Raw genomic sequence first — 6,133 nt, 5'->3', positions numbered from 1 at the left:
TTTATTTATTTTTATTTTTTATTAAAACGGGCTAACTAGAGCCCTGACCGGTTCGGTCTCTGGGTGGGTTTTAAAAACCATGATTTCTACTGCCCGAAAGCTAGATGAATATACAATTATGCACCAATATGAAGTTGTTGTCATGGATTCAATTGGAATTTTATTTTGGGCTTTAGAATGAAAAGAAAATGTTCTAGTGTTCAAAATCATTCACTGAAAGGACTATCTATAAAAAACAAAGGACTATCATCGGATTTGATGCTTTTCTATAACTATTCCTGGATGCTTCCTTTGCAAATGTTTCATTGGTCTAGATTTTTATGGCAATTTTCCTATAACTCCAAAAATCTCATGTCTTCGGAAATTTCTAAGTTCCAAAAAAAAGGAATGTACCTTACCCAATTCAGTGTCTTGTGCAACACCTGAAGTGTCGAATGCCAAAGTTTAAACTTTATTCAGGTGCATGTATTTAAACCTAGCAAGCTATTTCCTTCTGGGACTTTAATTTGCGTGGTTTCTTTTTTCTTTTGCCCAACTACTGTAGTGATACCAAATGTCTGGACAAACGAACTGAAGAAACATCAGATTCGAGTTGGAATCATCTTCAGTTTTGGAGGAAAACCCCACCAGTGCACTCACTATATATAGCCGTAAAGTGTTGAACAAAGAATAATTGCCACCAATAAAGATGCATTGAACTGAGACATGGTCTGTTGAATTCTTTGAATCCTACGTCATTGAATTGGATACTACAGCTTTGTTTCAATTTCTTTTTGTATTTTTTTAGGAGAAATGCCAACCTTACAATCAGGAAGTGGTTGTAGAAGATACTACCACTCTAACATGAGAAGGTGTTAGCTGTTGAAACCCATGTGCCTCGGAATTGGCACCACACTAAGTCTTCTTTCCATTCAATTTTCCCAATATGTTTGGTTGCAGTGCAATTTTATTTGCACTGGGAGTGTTAATGAAAAAAGAAATGCAAATTCTCATTTAATTTTATTTTGAGTTTTACTTTATTCTGCTTCATGTCTTGATTTATCTTATTTGTATTGCAATCAAATAAAATAAGTTAAAATTTGAAACAAAAAATAGATGTGAATTTACATTTAAATCATTTGCACTGTCATAGTTGTTTTGCATCAGTGTAAATTTATTTGCATTGTGACTAAAGATAGCATAAGGTTCTTTGACATGTTTTAATTTGTATGTTGGTGGTGGCAGCAAATTCTACAACCACGTACACCTTCTGGTTGTAGGATTAGCATTATATTTTCATTTCTATATATTATGACTCCGCATAAGAAGCAACATGACACCATGTCCACAGAACTGCAAGTAGCATGACCAATTGGCCATGGAGTTCATATTGGCACTCCATAGAGTGCGCTCCATAGGTGCCCCACATGCACATCTCAACGTGTATTGAGAATATCTCCAGAGGTGGCAATTGGGCGGGTTGGATTGGGTTCGGTTTGGGTTGAGTTTCAACCTAATCCATCTAATCCGTCAACCAATTAATGGCCCAATTAGATAGAATTAAATGGGTTGGGTTCAACCCACCTGAACCCAATCTATTTAGATAAAATAATGAAAATTACACAAATATAATAGAAACTGCAGGAAATAAAATAGAAATTAAACAAAAACATGAAATGCATAAAATTAATAGAAATTACATAAAAATTTGAAAAGAAGAAAATTACAAAAAAACTTAAATTGCATAATTATATAATTAAAATTATAGAAAAACATAGAAAATGAAGAAAAATAACAAAAATTACAAAAAAAAAACAAAGAAAAACTAGAAATTGCAGAAAAAAAATAACAGAAATTCGAGAATAATATAAAAAATCATAGAAAAACATAGAGAGTAAAGAAATATAATAAAAATTACAGACAATATAAATAGCTATTGGAAAAATTGCAAAATAAAAAAACTACCTTTGGGCAAAATGCCTCTCATCGTATATAAGGATACTTGTCGTTTAGATATCTAGCAAACAATAACATAGCCCCATTGCACACACACCTTAATACTATTGATTCCAGATTCCAATGAACCTCTTCCCTCAAAAAACAGTTGAGTAGAGGCAATCCAAGAAAAAACCCTAACTCAAATGACGGTTTCTCTTCCTCCAACAATCAATCTTCTTCCAAACTGATACTACTGCCATTAGAGGTGTAAAACGGGTCATGCCAGGCCAGGTACGACCGTGCAACTTGTGCTGGGCCTGGGGTTTTAGGTCCACAGGCCGGGCCAGCACGACCCATATATATTATTTATATATTTATATAATATTATATAAATCATAATTATATAATAATATATAGTATATAATATATTAATAACATAAATATTTTTTTAATTTTACTATACTAATTTATTTAATTATTGTATATATAAGCAATTTTATATATCAAAATTCATATAAAATTAAAATTTGAAATTTTTTTATCATTTTTTTTAAATAAATAGCTTTGGCCCAATGCACGACCCAACTTGGCCCAAGGCTCAGTCCACAGGCCAGCCCGACCCACAGGCTCACACAGGCCTGGGTCGTGGGCCGTGTTGGGCCGACCCCCCAAGTTATCCTTAGGGGGTGGGGCGGTACGACCTGCACTTTGCACAAGCCACCCACGGGCAGTGTCGTGCCGGCCCGACATGACTCGTTTTACACCTCTAACTGCCATTTGATTAAGGTTCCGGTCTAGAGGGAGAGAGAGAGAGATTAGTAGAGGAGGAAACTTATCGCCCTTAGATATGAAAGTTGTAGAGGAGGAGACTTGTTACTCGTAGAGGAAGAGAAATTTGTCGAGATTTCTCTCCAAGATATAAGCAAATGATGAAAAACTAGAATCCTTAATTGCTAGATGTCCGCTGGACACCCACGACCCAACCCGCCCAACCCATTTAAAATTTTGCTATTGGGTTGGCCAACCCGCTAAGAACCCAATATTAAAAGTTACGACCCAACCCGCCCAACCCACTTAAAATTTTGTTATTGGGTTGACCAACCCGTTAAGAACCCAGTATTAAAAGTTACAACCCAACCCGCTAATAAGTGTGAGGGTTGGGCGGGTTAAGCAAGTTGGATTAAAAACTGCTGCCCCTGCCTATACTTGTCATTGAGAGATGTTCCAAATATGTGCTCTGGGGCATCCGTAGGTGCACTTTGTGGGGTGCCGATGTGAGTTTTTGGCCATAAGCCTACTCTATCATCACTACATTGGGACATAAGAATTTACCTTCATGGAAATGCAAACTTGGCAGTCTGTACTCAAAGGTGCTATTCTATTGGGTATTTTCATGGTTTTCAAAACTAGACCGGACCAGACAGTCAGACCGGAAAAATTGGGAATCGGTCACTTGATCGGTTCCATTTTTCCCCAAACCCTCTTTTTTTCCTAAAACCGTTGATTTGGGGTCAGCAAACAACTGAACCGGCTGATTAACCGTTGGAACAGTTTTGACCATTTTTCAAAATTTTTAATTTTCTTTTAAATTTTTATTTTTTTCTGTCAGAACGGGCTGGCTGTTCAGATCGAACGGTCGGACTATTCGAACCGGTAGCCGGACCCCTGACCAGTTCAGTTTAAAAAAACCGTGGGTATTTCTATCTATCTCTCTATCTATATTCTCAAAGGTGCTATTCTATTTGGGTATTTCTATCTATCTATGTATACAAGATATGATAAGTATTGTATTTGAGAAAAGCACTTCTTATGTAGGAACTCTATTTCTTTCTTTTATTCCTTGACAAGCAAAAGACAACTTTTGGCCTATTCAATTATGGAGTAGGGGTTCCTCGGTTTGTTCCCTCAACCCATCCTTTGGAGAGGATTAATGTAGGGCCAACAAGGGTGTTTTCAATGGGTCAAATGCCATATTTCAGCAATGAAATCAAAGGAATTTCCATGAGATATTGGAGGCTAATAATTCTTAGACCATTAATTTCACCCTTAAACACTAATACCATGGTTTTTAAGACCGATTTGGGGACCAAACCGGTCAAGGGTTTGGTTATCGGGCTGAACGATCCAACCATTTAAACCGAATGGTTGGCCCATTCTAACAAAAAAAATAGAAAAAAAAATCAAAACCATTCGAACAATTTGACCGGAAAAAATGGGAATTGGTCAGATGATTGATTCCATTTTCTCCAAAAAAAATTCTCAAAAAAATGTTGATTTTGGTCAATAAACCGCTGAATCAGGCGGTTTTGAAAACCATGACTAATACATAAGAGCCATGGTCAACATTGGAATTTTGACGGGATAACAAGGCAAATTTATTTATTTATCTATTTTCGTTCCTAATCTATATTCCCTGGGATGGAATCGTACCATCACCCTCCCTATCTCCATCCCCAATTCCCGGCCCCAAGTTTGCCCAAAATAAAACATAAAGTATATTGTTGACGAGATCTGTTGGCTGAATATATACCATTAATTTATGTGCATTTACCCGAAAGGCTATTATTTCCAATCGCAGCTTGACCGATGCACTCGACTCCCTGGAGCAGTTTGAAAGTTGGAACTTTTCTAACCTCCTCCACATCAGCAAAAATAAGTGAGGAGATCTAGGGATGGTGAAGAGCATCTTTATCTTTCGCTTTGAGTTGGATTTTATAAGTGTTTCTGATTTCTGTACTGTGTTTATCCTTGTCAGAGCCCATATGTCACAAAGACATATTTTTATTTTATATGATATAAAATAAAAAATATTTTTATATATAAAACACACAAAATAAATTCAAGGTTGTAGGCCTCAGTTGGTGGCACCTCTAATCTACGTGGCTCTCCACAGTAGCTCTTTTTAGTGTTCATTGGAGATGTCTTCCATGCAGAAGCTTCTGGCTTTGCAAGATGGGCCTATATGGACAGCCTATAAGTTTTGTCTGGAGATAAATCTGAAAAGCCCAAATATGCTGTCATTCAGTAGAAAAAGGCTTTCCAGTGAAGCTTTTAGTAGCTTTTCAAAGCTGCTCAATGAAAGAAGATGAATCAAAGCTTTAGTCCTCTCAAACAAGCCCTTGGTGGCTTCTTCAAAACAAAACATCTCAACTAAAGTAACACAATTTAATCTTGAGTGCTCCCGAATGGGCCCTCCATTGACTTTTGGTTAAATCTGAGCCAATCCAAGAGCTCTCTAACTTAAATTGACCCAAATTTGTATGATGAGGCTATATTTGTTCATTTGTAAAATGGGCATAAAAGTTGTTAGAAAGAAATATTGTAGTTGTTATTTTCTACAATGTTGCCTTCCCATATTTTAGAAAATCAAATCCCTATTTGCACCTTTATTGAGATTGCTAATGGTGCAACATATACCACAGCCTTTGTTGGGTTTCCAATTTAGAAACCAATGTTAGAGTAAAATTAGTGTTGGTCCCATTAGCTGACCACTATCCTCAATTTCTCAAGCTTCTTGGCCTATTCTCATAATTCCAAAAATAACAATTTTCAGCCAACCTCTCTCTCTCACTCTCTTGCCGAAAGTCTTTTAAACTTCTTAGTTCTTACCAAAAAAGGGACTTTTAACTAGGGTTTCTTTGTTTCGAATAAGCCTCAAGATTTGTGCTCGTAAAGCCTAATTGTCTAAAAAACAAAAAGCCCCAGTTTAGGGCCCCATTGTAAGGGCTATTCGGTTGAGCTACTTTTATCTGCTTTGGAGAAGTCAATAAAAAAAACTTCTGCAGCACAAGAAATTAATTTGAGCTTTTCAGGTTTTTCACCAAACATTTCTTATAGGCTGTCCATGTAGGGAAAATTAATTTGTGCATGTGCCGCAAAGTTAGACGTGTCTTTTGGTGGCTTCCACCTTCTCCATAATGTGAGGAATACAGGATTAATTGCATAAAACTCCTTTGGTTAGCAGCCACCTATATCAAGGGAAACCCAAAAGCTGGTACTTTGATACCGCTTTCAATGAACCAAAATATGATTAATGATTATTGGACATTGACACGGGGCAGAGATACATAGAATCTTGTTTCTCATTCCCTTTATTCATATAAAGTGTCAATGGATTGGTTTTAGGTTGGATCTGTCCAAATCAAAATCAATTTGGATGGATTGGACAGACCAACAAGATATATTTTATTGGACTAGTCCAGATTCAATAGTCCAA

This window comes from Nelumbo nucifera, chromosome 7, assembly GCF_055504915.1.
Source record: "Nelumbo nucifera cultivar China Antique chromosome 7, China Antique-T2T, whole genome shotgun sequence".
NCBI classification, from domain to species: Eukaryota; Viridiplantae; Streptophyta; class Magnoliopsida; order Proteales; family Nelumbonaceae; genus Nelumbo; species Nelumbo nucifera.
Note: the sequence above shows the minus strand (reverse complement) of the source record.